The 19,963-nt window shown below is 43.1% G+C and overlaps 1 protein-coding gene across 8 annotated transcripts in view; it reads left to right on the forward strand.

The window, feature by feature from the left end:
- Nucleotides 1–412: 412 nt before the first annotated feature.
- SLC23A2 (solute carrier family 23 member 2) overlaps nucleotides 413–19,963 on the forward strand; it is a 142,756-nt gene continuing 123,205 nt past the window's right edge. Inside the window, exons 1-2 of one of the 8 annotated variants that reach the window (XM_070588861.1) lie at nucleotides 421–569; nucleotides 17,195–17,322. The gene's annotated coding sequence lies outside the window, so the exon portion shown is untranslated. Of the gene's footprint in view, nucleotides 570–1,561; nucleotides 1,730–17,194; nucleotides 17,323–19,963 lie in introns of those variants that run through there. The other 7 variants (XM_070588862.1, XM_070588865.1, XM_070588856.1 and 4 more) reach the window with 7 other exon arrangements.

The following is a 19,963-nucleotide window of genomic DNA, read 5'->3' on the forward strand; positions in this document are numbered from 1 at the left end:
GAGAAACCGTGACATCGCCTTAAAGCATCCAAGTCACGGAGCCCCCGGCGCCGCAAACTGCTTGATTATCTTCGCGGAGCGATGACAGGGCTCGGTGTCAGGCGGGGTAAAAATGCGGGACCGGGAGGGGGAGACTCAGGGCGAGCGCTCTGCGTTCGAGGTGGGTCCCCAGGAGCAGGTGTGACGGGAGGGGACCTGCAGGGGGGCGCTTTCCACGAGGGGAGGGAAATACAAGGGACCTGGAGGGGGCCGCAGGGCACCGCGCGGGGGCAGCCGGGGACCCGGGACGCCTAGCCGAGGGTCGCGGGGTGGGAGGAGGCAGGGCCGCCCTCCCCCGGGCGAGGCCGGCGGGCGGGGGTCGGGGGCGGGGAGGGAGGTGGGTCCAGGCCGGCGCGGGGGCGGGCGGCTCGCCGGCTCCCCGCCCCCGGCCCGCCCCTCGGCGGCGCCATTTTGCAGGCGGCTGTCGCGGGGACCGGAGGCGGCGGCAGCGGCGGCAGCGGCGGCGGCGGCTGGCACTGCGGCGCCGAGCGCTGCAGCGGCAGGACGGGAGCCCGGCGAGCGGCAGCCAGGTGAGAGCCGGGCCGCTGCGCTCCGCGCCCGGCCTGCGGGCCGCACCTGCCCGGCCCGGCCGCGAGGTGCCCGCCGCGCCCACGAGGCCGGCCTGGCACGGCCCCCGCGCGCTGTCACCGGCCCTGCGGCGCGGCCTGCGCCCCCCATCCCGGCCCGTTTCCCGGGTCCCCGCGCTCGCCGGCCGCTCGGGCCGCGGGGCCCGTGGATGCCCGGGGACCCCTGGGCGCTCCCCGCTGTCGGCCGCGGGAGCCGCAGCGCGCCGGGGCCCTCAGGCCGCGCCGCGGGGACGCAAGTGGGGTCCCCTCGGGACCGGGCTGGCCGCCGCTGCCTCCCGGGCCCTCGGCCCGCATGTCCTGGGGGCGCTCTCCCCTCGCCCTCCCCGGGCGTGAGCGCGGGCATCCCCGCGCCCCGGAATTCGGGGCCATCGAGCAGGGGGGTGCCTTTTACATTTTCTCTTTCTTCTCTCCTACAAAGGCTGCGCCAAGTAATTTTAGAAGCGGCGGCTCCCACCCCAGGGTCCTTCTGTCTGGCTTGTCCCCCGGGGGTCGTGGGTCCCCCTTGTTGCCACCTTGCTGGAAAGAGAAATTGACATTTTCGATTGTGACTACGTTAAGGGCGCAGGATTTCCTCCTTCCTTTGACTCTTGATGTCCCCTTGGATGGGTAGCTGACAGGAACTCGGCCTACAGGCTGAGGGTTTGAAGCATGACTGATGGGAAATTCTCGATTATCAGGGCAAAGGGTAAATGCGGGCAAATGCAGGTGGAAGAAAGTCACCCATGAGGGACTTCTGGGTCTGGGGCATTATTAGCAGTAGCTGCTGCTTTTATTCTTGCAGTGCTGGGAGGAGAGGCCGGGGAAGATGCTGTCTCTGCTGACATTTGGGTCATCCGTGTGCCGAGAAGCCTGGGGATGTGTGAGTTGGCAGACCGGGAGTCCTGAGACAGTGTGGTTGGAGCTGTCATTAATTGGCCATGTGACCTCCCTTGGTCACTTTCTTCCTTTAAAGCCAGAGACTAGGTGGCTGGAGCCTTTTTATTTTTATGTTTTTGCATTTGAATGCTGCTAGGCTGGACCTCACCATTTCCAGTTGTCTACACCTGACTTTTCACCTTTGCACTTGAGTTTGCCCTCCTGGCCCCTGAAGACATTTGATTCTGGTGAGATTTATAAAGGGCTTTGCAGCTCAAAAATTCTTAATTCTGTGCTGGGTGATGGTTGACTCTATCAGGATCACTGCTGAACCTATCACTCCTGGTCTCTCTTAACTCATCCAAGATTTCATAGTTTTTGGGCACTGGCCTTTTAAAAGGCCTGCAGTGGGTGTGCCCGGTGTAAGCCCTCATGGCACACTTGTTAGTTAAAAGGAGGCGAGTGGGTGTGTCCAGCCTGCTGCCTCTTTCACCTGAGAGCTTGAGCATGAGCTGTCTGCTTTCTAGACTCTTTCCTTTGCCAAAATGGCGCGTGCCTTCTTTCTTTGAATACCAGGGCGTTTGTTTTTTGGTTTCTTTGCTCAAAGTGCAGAGTGATTTTTTTTCTTTTAAGAAAATAAGTATTTCAAGAGCTTTTCATATTGACAGTTTTTTGTTGCGTGGCAGTTGTGTTTTCTGGCTGTGGCACCATTAATTAAGCTGAGTTTTAATGTCTGTTGGGATGTTTCAGAAGTGCTTATGGAAGTACCTGGCTAGAATGTCGGAGAGAGTTTTGCTAGGTTTCACGCTTTGCATAGCAAAGTGTAGTGGACTTAGCGTGGCAGAAATGAGGCGTCGTCCCAGGAGCAAGCTCAGGTAGCCTTCCATCCATGAGCCAATCTGCTAATCCAGTGCCAGGTGCTGTCGAACACATCATTGTTGAATAAAACCCAGTGTTTTGCCCTCCAGGAGCCTAAGGTCTGGTTTGCTGGATATCGAAAATCCTGATTAACTCTTAGTATCCTCTTCTGTGTCTCTGAAGGCAAACCTGGGATCAATTTGGGCACTCCTTTCTGGCACCAGTGGTAGCTTGAGGAATTTTCCCATTTTGGTTAAGAGAATTAAAAGTCAGCAGGCATAATTTGCAATTATATAGTGCTTTGTACTAGTAAATGAAAGCTTTTTTAAAACGTATTTAATCCTCTTAGGCTTTTTTAATTTAAACATTTTACAGTCCTTCCTTGACCCATTTGCCAGCGTCGCCTATAAAACTCCCAGCACACAAGTTGGTTCCCAACGCCCGGTAACCTCATTAATTCATTTTCCCTCCCTGCTGCTCTTCCAGTTATATTCTCCGAGGGCCGCTGTGTCTGGGCTTTCTTTTATTCTTTTGCTAGGGAACGTTCCTGCTCCAGGTTGAGCTGTGCGTTACTGCTGCGGGGTTTAAACGAGCCCTTTGTGGTGCTCTCTTCCTCCTCTCCCTGGCATGGCTATTTCTAGCCTGTGATTTGGTCGCAGGGTCTCGGATGTTGGCTCTCCAATTATTGAGGTCTGCTTGCAGCTTATGCTTTTCATAGGCCTTTCACACCTTTAATACATTTGTTGAGAGGCTACTGATGCCACGTGGAGATTCCCTGCCCACATGGAGCTCACACTCCAGTGGAGGGGAGGCAGACAATGAGACTTCACACTCTGAAGAAGAATCTGGTGGGATCGGGGGTATTAAGTGTTGGGGTGGGAGCTGACATTCTAGGAAGGGTGGGACCGGAGGGCCTGAGTCATCTTTGAGTGAAAATGTGAAGGAAGTGGATCATGTGGGTATCTGGGGGAAGAGCATTCCCGGTGGAGGAAACAGCAGCTGCAAAGGGCCTGAGGCAGCAGAGGGAGAGAATTTGGTTTTGAGGTCACGGAGACAATGAGAGTTGGATCATGTTAGGCCATGCGGCACCTAGGAAGGCCTGTAGATTTTACTTTGAGGGGAGTGGGAGCCGTTGGAGGATTTTGAGTAGAGGAGGGACATGGACTGACTTCGCTTTGAATGGGGACGTGCTGGCTGTTGCTGTGTGAGAACAGACTGAAGGCCCGGAGGACAGGATTGGGCTGCAGGGTAACCAGCTAGTGCAGGGCTGAGGACCCTGGGTCAGTCCGGGAGATGCAGGGGAGTGGTAAGCAGTGGTCTCATTGTGAAGTGGGGCTGAGGAGATTGCTGATGGACTAGATGTGGGAGGTGAGAAAGAGAGTTGAGGGCCGTACTGAGGTTTCTGGCCTGAGCACCGAGCATGAAATTGGCCGTGAACTGAGATGCCCAAGGAGCCGTATAGGTCATGTTAAGTTGCTATGATGCAGTGGCGAAGGAGGGAGTGGATGTTTTGGGGAAGATCCTTCTCTATGGAAATGTAAATCTTCTTGGGAACTTCTCATTGTCCTTTGCTTTATTTCTCTCCTCTGACCTCAGGTCTAGGTGGCCCCTAAGGCCCTCTCTGAATATTTACCCCATGAAGGAGAGGTCCGTCGACTCATTCATTCATTAACCATTTCTTGCACTACTTCATTTTGCGTGTTATGCGAGCCTAGAATCTAAAGAGAGCACGAAAAGCAAAAATCTGGATTTGTCAAAAATGCCCCTTGACAAGTCCCTAAGTCCCAGAAAGTGTGGCAGACATGATTTGCATATACCGAATGCCTAGGTATTCGGGTGTAATGAGTGAGGGAGCGCACAGCTTATAATTTCAGGGAGGATCTCGTTCAGGACCTAAGTCAAGCGTTCGCACTGCCCGGAACGTCTCGGCAACTGTAGATCGCAGCTCGAAGCCTCTTCCTGTTAGCCACTGTCTTGACTCAAATTCTTCCTTATTCATTGTTTCTCTGCAGCCTCAATGAGTCCTTCAGGTTTGTCCTTCAGCGAGAAGGTCAGGGTTGCCTTGGGCCTCTGCTTGCCCGGCTGCCCCAAGCCGTGGCTCTTTCTGGTCCATGGTGGGGAAAGCCTTCTTCATTCACAGGTTCTTTCCATACATTTCCCTCCCAAAGCAGGTGATCCTTCAGGCCTCCTTGTGTCAGCTGCCCTGGGGCATCTCAGTGAGTGCCCGGCTCATCCGGCTCAGTGGCCACCTCTCTCATTGACCTGTCTGTGATCTTACAGAGTTCAATCCCCTCATCTTTAAGTTGCATGAGAGAGCAGTTTGAAAGATGCTCTTCTCTCCAGGAGGGTCTCCAAACAGTAGAGGGGACCCAAGAAAGACTAGACAGTGAGCCCCATGTGTTAGCCAATGCAATAATGGTGGCACCCACGGGCATCAGTTTTGTGCTGGGCACTTCAGGTCATTGTTGTTAGTCCTAACAACTGGTGGGCAAGGTGGTTCTGGTCTGCATTTTATCGATGAAGGAACTGGAGCTTGGTTAACTTCTCTAAGTTAACTCTTGGGTCTTTTTTTTTTTTGAGGACGATTAGCCCTGAGCTAACATCTGCCGCCAATCCTCCTCTTTTTGCTGAGGACGACTGGCCCTGAGCTAACATCCATGCCCATCTTCCTCTACTTTCTATGCGGGACGCCTACCACAGCATGGTGTGCCTAAGCGGTGCCATGTCCGCACCTGGGATCCAAACCTGCGAACCCCGGGCCGCCGAAGTGGAACGTGCGAACTTAACTGCTGCGCCACAGGGCCAGCCCCCTGCGTTTCTAACAAGTTCTCAGGTGATGAGTATGCTGCTGGGGGAGGAACCACCAGCACCTGGTTTGTAAATCGTTTTATTGGAACACAGCCATGTCAGAGACTGAATGACCTGCAAGCCTGAAATCTTTGCTCTCTGGCCCTTTATAGAGAAAGTGTGCTTCCCCATAATATATATGTGATCAGTGCTGAGCATTTTCTGTTGAGTTCATATTTTATTCTCAAGAGCTCTTTTATATGTTAAGACAGTGCTTAACAAATTAGCCCACAAAAGTATGGTATGGGGGAATAGATGCCTATTTTGAAGTGTTAGGGAGTATAACTAACATGACACTTCTTTTAAGTCTTTTGTTTTTTCTAAAAGTAATCTGAATTTTTTATTCCAGAAGCATCAGTGTTTGGTTTAATATGAAACATTTTTCCTCCTTAATCTTTGAATAAAGCTGATGCTACTAAATATGTTGTATTTAATCCTGCTTTCACTGTGTTTGAGAAATACGCTACTGAGATTTGCAATTTTTGGTCATAAGTTTCAAATATTTGTTCTATGCTTTGAATTCAAATCGTCAGTCTTTTTCTTTCCCCTGTCTTCTCTACCCCAAGATTTTATAAATATTCACTTATATTTTCTCTTAGTTTTTTTTTATATTTAGCTATAATTAATGCAATATTTGTATTGGAGTGTGGTATGAAGATTATTTTTTCCTTTACACTTACTCCAGCACCATTTATTCATTAATTTATCCTTTTCTTATTAATGTAAAAATAGCACCATAATCATATGCTGAATCTTTAGATCTGTCATAGGACTTATTCTTTTATTCCATTCCTTTGCCATGACCTTGCTGTTTTCATCATTATAATCACTTTATAGTAGGATTTTAAAATCTGGTATTGCCTATGCTCAATTTTTTTTCCAGTATTTTTCAATTTAAGGTTTCAAAAAATATATATATATATATATTTTTTTTTTTGGTGAGGAAGATTGTTGCTGAGCTAACATCTGTGCCAGTCTTCCTCTATTTTGTATGTGGGATGCCACCACAGCGTGGCTTGGTGAGCGGTGTGTAGGTCCATGCCTGAGATCTGAACTGCGAACCCTGGGCCGCCGAAGCGGAGCACGAACTTAACCACTCGGCCACGAAGCCGACCCGTATGCAGATCTTTTATAGCTGTCATTTTTATAGTCTTTCTTAAGATAGGGGCTGTAGATTTCTTGTTTATTGCTCTTTATTTTTAAATGTTTGCTATTTAGAATGAGGTGATTTCCCCCTTGTTCCTCCCTTCTGCCCACATAGACTGTTTCCTAAGTGGTGCAGAGCATATATCTACGTGCAGTCTATTTGTCTTATAACTGACCACATGTATTATTCAGGGTAGTTAATGCTAGCCAAACCTGTGTCCTAACAAAGTAAACATTTCTTTCTCACGTTTTTCTGGGTGGTTCTCCCCTAAGTGGTGAGTTGAGGAACTAGGTTCTTTCCATCACATAGCACAACTGACTTCAAAATGTGGCCTCTAAATTTGCCGTGGAATTTTGTGCAGGGAAGATTTTATTATGGGCCAAGCTTGGAAATAAGTGGTATTTTCTGCCACAGTCTCTTGGCCATGTGGTAGATGCCAGGGGGCTGGGAAACAGAGTCGTTTTGAGTGTCCGTGAGGAAAATGGACTAGCCCTGTGTCTGCTGTGGTCCTACCTAACCAGACTCTGTTACTCTTTTTTTCAACTGGTTCTCTTGAGTTTCTTGGGTATGCAATCACAATAGCTGCAAATGACCATTTTGGTTTTTTTTCTTCTTACAGTTAATACATTTCTTTTTCTTAATAAATCGTAGAGTACTTATAGAAGAGGTTTAAATGTCGTAGTGGGCCTTATTCTCAGTTTTTATTGAAATGCAGTATTACGTATAATCTTTATTAATATTGAAGTGTCCTATTTTCAATGTCTTTTCCACTAAATTAACATGTCATACATGGTGTTTTTGAATGAACAAAGTTTGTCACCTTGACGTTGACCTTGAGATTTTGTGTAGCACAGAAATTCTTGGTGGACTCTGTCCCTGTTATTGTGGTAATTCTCCAAAGAAGTTCCGTTTCCCTGCTGATTTGAGGATGACCTCAAATTTCTTGCCAGGAGGAATTATGAGAGTTCTGTCTCTCCTTCTGCCTCATCCCAAGGGCTTCTATTTTCTAGCCATGCCGCCCTGTTGTGTGGCTGCTGGCGTCTTTTGTGTCAGGGCTTCTGACCTCCAGTCTTTGAAAATGTTCTCCCTCAGAGAAGTTTTGTGGGTTCTTGTTTCTCTTCCTTTATTCTTTCGTCCCTGTGAAGATAAACTGAATATGCCAGCAATACCGATTTTCCTTTTCTGCTGAAGTTCTCCTTTTTGCTCCTGCTTCTTGACCCCCAGTGTGAGTTTGGGGCCTGCATTTCCAGGCTGCCCATCCAGCAGCCTGCGTCTGCCCCCACGCTGGATGATTGGTGTGGAGCGTGGTGTTTGCACCTTCCCCTTTTCGCTTCCCTGTGGGATCTCCTGTAGAGCTGGCCAGAGGGGCCCTGAATGCCAGGGGAGTGGAGGCTCAGAAGCCCTGGGAGTACGTGCGGTAGGAAATCTTGTTACTTCGCTTGACCAGTAAGAACAGACACGGGTCCACTTCGCTTTTTCTGGTGTTTAGTTCAGTGCTGAGGGTAGTGCTCTAAAGTGGCTTCAACTTTGTTTTCCACTCTGAGATCCCGTACTCATTGTTGTGTTTCTTGAATAGGTGTCAGTCAACTTCTAAAGTATATTTCCCAGACTTTGTTTTGACGGACTCACTTTTCATTGATATACATACGTCAGAGTGTGCGTGCATGTATCTCAAAAAAAGCTTTCACAAAACCACATGTGACCTTATGTGCTGTGTATTCTGATACTTTCTATTCCTATTTTATGAAAAAAAAAATTAGTTGTGATGCCCTAACTTGACTTTTGTGATCTAGTTGTGAAATAACGTAGCTCCGCAGTGAGGCCTTCGAGTTGGAGAACTTGTTTCTCCCCACTGTCACATGGGAAAGGAACCACGTGAGGTTCTGTGGGAACAACGGGGGAGGAGCTCGACACAGAGTAACCTTAAAAAAAAGGCTTTATTGAGATATAATTAACATACCATAAAAGCCACCCTTTTTACGCTTGAGTTGTCTTTAGTGTACTCAGTTGTGTTGGAACCATCACCTCCAACTTCAGAACATTATCATCACCCTGAAATGAAACCCCATACCTAGTGGCCGTCACTCCCTGTTTTCCGCTCCCCTGCAGCCTCTGGCACCCACTCACTTACATGGATTTCCTTTATCTGGACATTTCCTATAAATGGAATCATACCATATGTGGTCTTTTGTGATTGGCTTTTTACTTAGCATAATGTGTTTATGATTTATCGTAAAATCATCGAACATCATTAAAAATGATGTTTGATGATTTATTTATGTTGTAACATGTATCACTACCACATTTTATTTATCCACTAACCAGGTGATGGGCACTGGGGTTGTTATACATTTTAGCTGTTATGAATTATGCTGTGAACGTTCGTGTACACGTTTTTATGTGATCGTTTTCAGTTCTCTTGGGTAAATATCACGAAGTGGAATTACTGGGTCATTTGGCAGTTTTATGTTTAACATTTTGAGTAACTGCCAGACTTTTCCAAAGTGGGTGTATCAGCAACATATGATGGTTCCAATTTCTCCACATCCTCGCCGACACGTGATTGTCTTTTTGATATAGCCGTTCTAGTGGGTATGAAGTGGTATCTCATTGTGGTTTTTATTTGCATTTCCCTAATGACTAACGAAGTGGAGTATGTTTTTAAGTGTTTATTGGCCATTTGTATGTCTTCCTTGGAGAAAGGTCTACTCAAATCCTTTGCCTCTTTTTAAATTGGGTTATTGTCTTTTTATTGCTGATTTGTAAGATTTCTTTATGTAGTCTACATACCAGTTTCTTATCGAATATATAGTTTGTGAATAATTTTTTCCATTTTATGGGGTTGTCTTTTCACTTTCTTTCTGATATCCTTTGAAACAGAAAAGTTTTTAATTTTGATGAAGTCCCATTTATCAATTATTTTTGTTGTTGCTTGTGCTTTTGCGCTCATATCCAAGAAAACATTGCCTAAAGCCAAGGTGACAAAGATTTACCCTTGTGTTTTCTTCTAAGAGTTTTATAGTTTTCTCTCTTAGATTTAGGTCTCTGATTCATTTTGAGTTTATTTTTGTATGCGGTGTGAGGTAGGGGTCCAACTTCATTCCTTTACATATGGATTTCCCGTTGTCTCAGCATAATTTGTTGAAAAGACTATTCTTTCCCCCGTTGAATTGTCCTGGCACCCTTGTTGACGATCACCTGACCAGAATGACCAAGTTTATTTCTGGATTCTCGCTTCTTTTCCCATTGATTTATCTGTCTATCCTTATATCAGTATTACACTGTCTTAATTACTGTAGCTTTGTGTTAAGTTTTGAAATTGAAAAGTGTGAGTCCTTCAGTTTTGTTCTTTTTCAAGATTACTTTGGCTGTTTTGAGTCCTTTGCATTTCCATTTGAATTTTAGGATGAGTTTGTCAGTTTCTGCCAGAAAGGCAGATGGGATTTTGATAGTGATTGCTTTGAATCTGTAGATCAATCTGGGTAGTATTGCCAAGAGTTACATATTTTTAACTGAAAAATTTTAGGAGACAATATTTATCTGCACTAGGAGCAATGCATTCTGACATTCTAGCCCACTCTAGCTTGCCTCATTCCATTCTTTTATTTTTTTTTAATTAAAAAAATTCCTGGGCCCCAGCCCACTCAATTGACTTCTCCTCACTCTCATGAGCTCGTTATCTATTGTTAGAAAGACGTGCTTCAAGGCAGTGGTCCTCAACCTTGACAGCAAATTGGAATCATCTTGGGAACTTTAATAAACTACTTGCTGGTCTCATCCCAGAGATGGTGCAGTTGATCAGGAGTACAGCCTGAGGGTCGGGGTTTCAAAAAAAAAAAATCCCCCAGGTGATTCCAGTGTGCAGCCAGGGTCAAGAGCCATTGCTCTAAGTGAACTAAAATCCAGATATTTACCGATTTTAAAGCCTTTGCATAGTTGACTGAACATAGTATGGGACGGAAATGTACATACTGCTTGCTGTAGATCCTCGTGGGAGAAGCATCAGGTCACATTGGTGAAGAATGCGTTAGAGAGGTCTGTTTATGCACTTTCTCTTAATTTAATATGATCACTGACATTGTTCTCCTGAGAAATTAAATGATTTTGCTGTTGACTTCCTCCTGGGTGTCTGTAGTTGTCCCTTGTCTGTATAGAGAGCAAGGATAGAGCAGAGTCCCTGGAGAATATCTGTCATTTCTTAGGAGTTTGTGTGTCTTTTGCCTTCTTGCCGTAGGAAATGGAATGATTTGAGAAGAATATGCAGGAAATTCATAGCTATTTTAGGGATTGTCATGTAAAGAACAGTGAAGGTACTGGTTAGAATTACTATTGAAGTACATGAAGCTATTGGTGAGAATTAAGATCAGAATTACTAGAGAAATATCTAGAAGTGGGACAGGTCTTAGAATATTAAGGAGTATTAGGATTGTGGAAAAACTCTTACACATAAAGTAGCTTATTTTACTCAATATTGTTTTTTCTAGTTTATTTGAAGGGAAAATTTCTGTGTTTGTGTGTATGTATACATGCACACATATATGTATATTTGCATTTGCTTCAAAATATAAACCTATTTTTTTACTTAGGCATATCTTAGGCATATAACTGAATGATTAAATAACCCTTTAAAACATGATTTTTAACAGCTCATTTGTGCTGAATGCATCATGTTTTAGTTGACAAATCCTTCTATTGTTGGGCCTTTAGCTTGTGAGCTGGTTTTTGCTGTGGTGAATATAGCACAATAATGAACAGCCTTGTATGGAAATCGATGGGCATTTTTCTATTTCTTTAGGCTCCATTTTTGGAAGGGGCATATTTGCATTTTTAAGGCCTTGACACCTACATGGCATACATGCCAGATACTGCAGCCAGGTTAATGGGTTTCTTCCTATATTTCAACTTTTTTCTTTGCTTTCTTTTTAAACCAGTTTGGGTGAAGAATAGAATCATCATGTTTAGTTTGCTTTTTTTTGATAACTAGTAAGTTTGAACACTTTTAATGAGTTTTTTGGCCGTTTATATTTTCTTTGACTTATTCATTTCCTTTACCAATTTTTCTGGTTTCGTGTTTGTCTTTTTCCTGGTGATTTATAGCGGTGCTTTTTATATCCAGGATATTAGCACTTTAATAAATGTTACAAATATTTTTCCCATTTTGTCTTGTAATTTTATTTTAAGATGTATTTGAGAAGTTTTATTTGTAGATCGTATTTCTTGGTTTAGTTTTCAAAATAAAAATCTCAGTTTTCAAACTTTAAAGTTTCAAAGGAAGCATTTTGCTTTTTTTTCATTTTATTTTTTTTATTGTGGTAACATTGGTGTATAACATTATATAAATTTCAGGTGTACATCATTATATTTCCATTTCTGTGTAGATTACATCGTATTCATCACCCAAAGACTAATTACCATCCAGGGAACCATTTTTCTTAAAGATAAATAAAAATCTATCAGAATGTGATTTAGTTTAAAATATTTTTTAGATTTCAAATCTGCTTTGCCTGTTAAAGTATGATAAGAATAATCAGCTGAGCTAAAAAAGATAAAATTTGAATGTGAAGATTTTCAACATCTAGGTCCCAATAAATGAGAACTTGACGTGGGATTTCCTGAAAGTTGGGTACTCTTATTTTAAACAGTCCGAAAGGAGAGCCAGGTGTCATTTACAAGCTTTTCCCTCCAGTTTCGAGTTCTGATGCTTTTGGTGTTTAGTGCTTCCCTCTGTGCACATGTGGTGGCGATTTTGGGCTGATGGAGCTCTTGTGCCTTAATTCCTTACTTTTGCTTCAGTGCTATTAAAAAATAAGATTTGAGACTTTTGCTCCATACTTCCATAATAGCCTTGCATGACTTTTCTAATTATATTCTTTAGGCTTTTTCCAAAAAATGGGCTTCCCTTCGTATTCCAGGTCTCTGGAAACACTTGTCCTAACTAGATTTTAGGTCTTGTTAGTCTTGTTAACTCCTTAAAGTTGTGGATGGGAATTTAGTAATGCGTGTAGCACGCACAGGGAGCAGGCACCAAGCGCCCTCTGCGCATATCCTGGCGTTATTTTCCTCTTGACAGTTTCTGGTGAGCAATGAATCCCGTCTGGGTTCTGGTTCTCCCGCTGCTTCCAGTTGGGTTTGTCTCTGCTTCCCCTCGGTGCCCCCCACTGCCATCGGAGGGTGGGGCTTTGGGATTTCTGAGCCCTTTGTGTTCATTGTTTCATTGTCCCACGCAGTTTTATCAAGCACCCTCTTCGGCTGAGTGGTGGGTCAGACACTGGGGCACAGCTAGGGGGAAACAGCCCGCCTGGGACTCCCTCATGACCGTTTCCAGGTCTTTCCTGGTTCTGAGTTCAGAATTCTGACCCTGAGTCACATTAATCAGATTATGATCTAATCTTGATCACTCCTAGACATTTTGGAAAGGCTTTAGGGTTAGCGTACGTAAAATAGGCTTTTCACCTTGAACTCGACACTGCTTATTCACAGGCTAAGGCAGAGTTTAAGGAGAAAATGGAACTGTTTGTGTTAGCTGAGTTTGACATATTACCACCAATTGCCGTTGGGCTGCGTTTTTAACTGGGTTGTTTTGCCAGGAATGTAAATCAGGCATTACTCCTCAGATCCTCAGGTAACTGGGAAGACTGTCGAAGCCCCCGTGTTTCTTGACTTAAGTGTTTATTGCTTGATTTGTAATATGGGATTAGGTATGTTAAGTGAAGGAAAGGCTTTTAAAATTTTTTTGAAAGACAGTTGCAACTTAAGCATGTGGGCAAAATTACTTTTAGTGACTTGTTTTGCATATGTATTTATGAACTTTAAACTTTTTCTAATCACAAATATTATGCATGTTCATTAGTAATGTGTAAAACAGAAAAGCATAAAGAAATAAGATACCCAGGGGGAATCACCGTTAATATTTAGGTCAGCATCTAGGCTGCCTAACTTGCCAAATAATTGTAGCTTTTATATAAAAATGGAGATGTTCTATTTTTTTTTTTCCCCCACTTGGTAAGAGATCATGACTGTTTCCCCATGTTATCAGATAGTATACTATAGAATGACTTGGTAGTATTTTATTATGAAGTATTTTTCTGTCGTAATTTAGTTAGCCAGTCCTTAAATATTGGACATTTACTTGTTCTATGATTAGAATGAATGTAATTATACTCATCTAGTTATTTTCCTCGAACAGTGGTTTTATTGCATATGCGTTTTTAAAGGGATGGCTGTTAAACGTTTTAAAATGATTTTGACCCAAAATATCTGGCTAAAAATGATGGCAGATATTTCTCTGATCTTGGAATGGGGAGGGACTTTCTCATCACGAAAATATTAGAAGAAATTGCAAACAGATACTAGATTTGACTCAGAGATTAAAAATATATCCTTTATTTCGAGTCGCATAAACAGTGTGGAAAAAAGCAGTCATTTACTTTTTCTGGGGAAAATGTTTGCAACATGATAAAGGGTTAATGTCTTTATAAGGAGCTCTTACAAATGAATAAGAAAAAAATAAACGTAGTGAAAAAATGGATAAAAGGTACTCACAGTTCGTAAGAGAACTGTAGACGCACGGATCAAAGAAGTCAAGAATTGAAACCAGATGTCATTCTTCGCATGTCATATTTGCAAAAGTTAAAAAAGAATCTAGGAATGGCAAGTAAGGTTAACATACAGTTTTCTTTTCTTTTACTTTTTTTTGTTAGCTTGTCAGTTTCCCCAGAAGGAATTGGGAGAGTTTCCCATTTCCCATTTCTTACTGGGAAGGTTAAGAAATAACTAGCCTGTGAACTAGTCTGAGCCTGGCACTTTTTTTGAGGACAGTTCTTCGCTTTTGTAGTTTCCTCTATTTGTTTATTATTTGGTTTTCAAAAAATAGTTTTCCTAAAAAACTTGTCCACTTCATCAAGATTTTCAGGTACGTACGTGTACTGCTTTTGGAAGTCCTTTCAAAAATACGAACTAAATGTTAAAGCGGGAATAGTCCGTCGTGTTTTGTGTTTGCCCTTGTTTTCAGAAGATCTTCTTTGTCATATTCAGCAGGTGTCATTTGAATTTTTATTGAAGAGGTTTTTGCTTTTTAACTCAGGAGTAGGTGTTTTGTCAGCCTCTTTGGCATCTACTGAATTGATGCAATGATTCGGCTGCTCAAAGTTTCCGGCCGGTGGATGGTATTGGCCTTGGGGTTACATCCTTCCTGCTTCTGAAGCGTTAACATCCATTTTTAAGGAAATGGTAAAATACAAAGATGACGCTTCTATATTTCCCCTAAAACTTTTTGGCGAATGTGTTTTCTCTCTGACATCGAAGTCTGGAAGTCAAGGCATATAGTACTTTGGCAAACTCCAGTTAAGAAACAAGAGCAGCACTGTGAACATTTTCTTGTGAGTTCTGAGTGGCCTTTATTGGGGAAAGTCAGGTGGTGTGTCATTGTGCTCTAAGTGACATTTCCTCTGAATTACTCACTGGGGCCTGGGCTTTGATCTCAGTCCTGTAGCCTTGTGTGCAAAGGGCCGGTTTTCATGTTTCCAGAATCTGGGAGAACTTAAGGAGGGGAGGGGTGTTCTGCTGGCGCTGTGACACAAGTTCAAGGATGCTCACTGATAACTCAGTCTTGTTTTTGTTGAGTGGCTCCTCCTGCTTCATTCCTTTCTCAGAGATTCCCTTCTCCAAAATACATGTGTGTTTTTCCAGTATTAGAACTTCTGACCCAGTTCTGTGTTTTGGTTTCCGATAGCTGTTCAGTGGAGTAGAAAGCTGGTCCTTCCAAGTACTCGTCTTACCGATCAGCTTAAAAAAATACTTGCCAAAAATAAATCTTCATGGGTACCTTCACTTGCCCTTTCAGAGTTTTTCTGATTCGTAGCTAACATGACATTTTGTTAATTTGCAGCTTTGCCCTCATGGACCTTTTTTTTAATTAATATATTTTAGCTCTTTAAAGGTTTTACCAAAGAAGCATAAACATGTTGGAAAATAATTCTAACTTGTCAGAATTGTATAAAGCAAATTTTGAAAGTCACACCACCTCTTTACCCCCTACACTTCGAGGTGGCTTGATGTTTATCCTTTCTAACCCTTTGTGGTACCCACAAATATGTACTGTATAATTATACTTTTAATAAAAGTGGGATTATACTATCCATATTGTGCAACTTGCATTTTTCAAAGAACAGTAAATATTATTACAGTTTATTTAACTGAAAATAAGCTGTTCTTCTAAAGCTTTTCTTTTGTTACCTTTTTTCATGTTCCATTCATGTTCCATCTTTCCATTATTCCTCTTCTTGACTAATCTTCATTGATGGATGTTGCCTTTGTGCCTCCCTTCTGACTCTGTAAATTTTTAATAAACACAGCTTAAAATAGATTTGTGGTTGTGAAGATTTTATTTTGGGGAATCAGTTACCTTTCCCTTTTTTTTTTTTTGCCTTGCGTGCGACATATATTTAGAGGAAAACATAATTTCTGCATTCATATTCTCATCACTTAAAATGAGTAATATATTTTGTCCTACACGGCAAAAGACCACTGTCTAGTTTCTGAAATTAAGAAAAATATGGATCACTGGAGACTCGTTGAATGCTGGGCTGGTACAAGTCTAATGGCATATATGTGCTGATAACATCGGTGAATGGTGATGCTAACTCGCCTGGAACAAACAGTGGAATTGAAAGATTCGTAGCCTAAGTATTTTCCAATAAGAAACTTGGGATCTGGCTAAACCTGTGTCACTTGGTGGGTTTTTCTTCATAACGAAGGGCCAGGCTCATGACTGGTGCCACACTGGCTGTTCTGAGAGACAGCGAGTCAAGCTCTGGGTTCTTTTTATTGTAAAGTGAATGCATAGGTACAAGAGTATGCAAAACACATCCATTTAATAAGCAATAAAATGAACATCTGGTGACCTGTTGATAACCCAGTTTAAGAAATAGAATGTGACCCAGCTCTTTTGGAAGCACCCTCCCAATGTTTTAATACATTTTTAAGAGGCTTTAAAAGAACATGATTTTTGAGTAATTAAATCTTCTCTTCTGTTTTCCCCACAAACATAGTAATTTCAGTTTATTCTAGTGGTGGCATTGAGGCATGTGGAGTTACGACTAGAGATGAGGGCTCTGCTGTCATAGTCCTGATGGGCTCTGACCCCTGCGCTGTCACATCTCTTGCATGCTCCAGGACCTTGACCAGGAGGCCTCACCCCTCTTGGATTGTCTTACCTGTAAAGTGTGGGCCCAGGGGATCCCAAGGGTTGTTGTGAAGATGAAATTATGCATGTATAATGTGTCGCACAATGCCTGGCACATAGTGAGAACTAAAATCTTTAAAAACTTGTTTTGAATCAAGGCCTTGTGCTAGGGAATATGGAGTTAAAAAATTATCAAGGTGGGGCCGGCCCTGTGCCTGAGTGGTTAAGTTTGAGCGCTCTGCCTTTGGCGGCCCAAGGTTTCACCAGTTCAGATCCTGGGCGCGGACACGGCACCGCTCATCAGGCCGTGTTGAGGCGGCATCCCACATGCCACAACTAGAAGGACCCACAACTAAAAATATACAGCTATGTACTGGGGAGATTGGGGGAGAAAAAGCTGGGGAAAAAAATTATCAAGGAAAAAACCCAATTGAATGCAAAATTGCTTTTTCCAAGGTGTTCTAAAATACCATATTCCAAAATATTTTGTGCAAACGGGGAGTTTGTGATCCTGCCCAGGGACAGGCTGGGGCCTCAGAGATGTTCCTTAGGAGTGAGGAAGGAATAGAACGGGTTCCAGGATTGGGCACAGCTGAGGGAGAAGTCTGCTCGTACCAAGTGACTCCTGCTAGGTTTATTATTAGTCTTTATTTTTATTTACCATTTGTTTTTCTCCAGCTAGGTCTTGACTCTGCTAACCGGGCCTCCCCATGTGGTTTTGACCTTGGACCTCGGCAGGACAAGGAGATGTAGCTCAGCGGCTGGTACCGGGAAGCGTATGGACAGGTGCATGTCACAGCATTTAGGTGCGTCTGAAACCCGGTCTTTGTCCCGCTGAGTTTCGTGATAGAGTTGTGCTGACAGCCCTTTGGTGTTAGAACTCTTATGCTTGCCCTCTCACCCTTTGCACATGTCAGCAGCGGTCTAAATGCAATCTTGGGAATAATGAATTGTTAGGTTAATGCTAATGATAAGGTAATGGGCTTCTTTAGGCCAAATTCCGAGTAAGTAGATTAAACTAGACAATAAACGGGCATAGTCTTGCTGCTTATACTCATTACAAGGTAGGAGGTAAATATTTTCGTTTTCCTTTACGTACTTTCAATTTTTTTATCAGTGAACATTTGCGTACCTACTGCTGTTGGTGTTCTCCGTCAGGGTCACAGGTCTGAGTCCTGGGGATCAAGAGCTTTAAGAGCTGTTCCTTCACCCTTGTTCAGGCATTCTGCAATTTAAGTAGTGAGACTAAGCACATAGACATTACGAAGGAGCATGCCTTCTTGTTTTTTTTTTTTTTCCTCTGCTGTTGTCTCCTTCATCCCAAAAAGCTTGATGGGCATTTCGGTTATTTTAAAATTTTTGCTATTATAAACAATACTGCAGTGAAATTTCTTGTATATATTTTGGGGAGAATAATCATAAGTAAATTCCTGGCAGTAAAATTGTTGGGCATAGAGTGGAAGATTTTTCGGTTTTTTAATTTTGGTAGATATTGGCAAATTGTCCTGCAGAGAAGGCTGAGAATTTACACCCCTACTGATAAACATTCTCTCAAACACTTTGTCTTCTCACAACTAAATTTATTCAGTCTGGTGGGTGTAAAATGTTATGTGAGTGGTATTTTTATTTATTTACTTTTAATTTACATACAGTACCAGTCACTATTTAGGTGTACCATTATAAGAGCTTTCCCAGATGCTTAGAGTGGATCACTCCTTTTCAGAAAATGTTTATTTTCATTCTCTAATAAAAGAAGGCTGTGCTTTCTATTTAAAAAATAAATTTTAAAAACTTGGGAAATTCCAAAAATTAGAAAGAAGTATCCTTGATCCTACCACCTAATGAGACCACTGTGAACATTTTTGTGTTTTTCTTTTATTCTCTTTGTTTTCTGTGTGTAGCTTTTTTTTTCCCCGTAAGCCGTCATCGTCAAATTGTATGTGTTACTTTCTCAAAAGTGTTATTTATTAACGATGAGGGAGGTGAGGGGGAGACAGTTCCATCCGGGATACCTACAAGATAAGTGGTCTCCCAGCTGGGAGCGTCAGTTACACCTTTGTATCTCCATCCGCAGATCTCCTTCTCTGCTCTGTTCTTTCACGGAGCTTCTCTTTCGAAGCTCTGGTGGTTTTTGGTGAGCACTTGCCAAATGCACCTGCTCCTGCCAGCCCAAAGTCTGCATGCCCAGACCTTGTTCCTCACCTGCCTCGTCATGCCCTTTTCCTTCCTTACTTCCGAAGGACACTCTCTTGTTTTTTTCCCAAAGGTCATCTTTGACACCAAGTCTTAGATTTTTTTTTTCCTTTGAAATCGCTCCCTCTGTCCATCCCTTTTTCTCATCGCTCCGAGCATACAGGTGACAGTTCACTGCCTGGCTGTTCGTAGCTGAGGACACCGGCTCTGCCCACTGCCTAGAACCTGCAGACCATTGCCTGGTTCTGACTGAGGCGCATTTTAGAAGTTGATCCACAGATGCCGAGGGACTTAGACATAAACTGGATCAAAAACTTGAAGGAGTGAGGAGAAATTTTTGTTTTGTTGGTGGCTGATTTCTGAGAGGCCGTGTCTGGTAATTCTGGTGTTTTTGGTTTACAGACTGTGGGCTGTTGACGTCAGTGTCCCAGTTTCTCATTACTAACCATGTTATATAAAAATGCTGCGTTGTTTATAGTTCGATCAGTAGCAACAAGAGAATTAAATATTTACGGGAAAAATTGAGTAGTTTCAAAAACCTCTGTAAACACTAAGGATGATTGCGGAGCTTACATAAGAAGGTGAGGCGGGCGGATGGGAGAGTTGTGTAACGGTCACTCTGAAAGAGGTTCTAAGCATCTTAGATCAGCTCTGGCCCCTTCAGTTGGGTATGTTTTAAAATCAATGTGTTAGTGTTGGATTAAGACCAGCTGTTTACAAATTTTCTGAATCATTTGCTGACTTTCCGTTTGGTATGGAAAAATCTCGTCAGTAAATTTGTCCCATTCCTTCTAATGATAATTCTTTTTAATTACAGGTATTATTTTGTTTTAGGTTTGCTGTACGAAACCAGAATCTGCAATTCAGTAGTTTTGAAGCCCCTCTGTATTTGAGTAGTGTTTAGTCTTGGATGGATCCTGTGTTTTTTTTTTTTTCTGAGGAAGATTAGCCCTGAGGTAACATCTGTCAACCCTCCTCTTTTTGCTGAGGAAGACTGGCCCTGAGCTAACATTCGTGCCCCTCTTCTTCTACTTTATGTGTGGGACGCCTACCACAGCATGGCTTGCCAAGTGGTGCTGTGTCCGCACCCGGGATCCGAACCTGCGAACCCTGAACCGCTGAAGCAGAATGTGTGAACTTAACCACTGTGCCACCAGGCCGGCCCCAGATCCTGTATTTTATTTAGATTTCTTGTGCTGATTCTGAGCTTCCCTGAAGAACCCTTGGTTCCCCTTATGACCTTTGGGCTTGTGC

This window comes from Equus przewalskii, chromosome 21, assembly GCF_037783145.1.
Source record: "Equus przewalskii isolate Varuska chromosome 21, EquPr2, whole genome shotgun sequence".
NCBI classification, from domain to species: domain Eukaryota; kingdom Metazoa; phylum Chordata; class Mammalia; order Perissodactyla; family Equidae; genus Equus; species Equus przewalskii.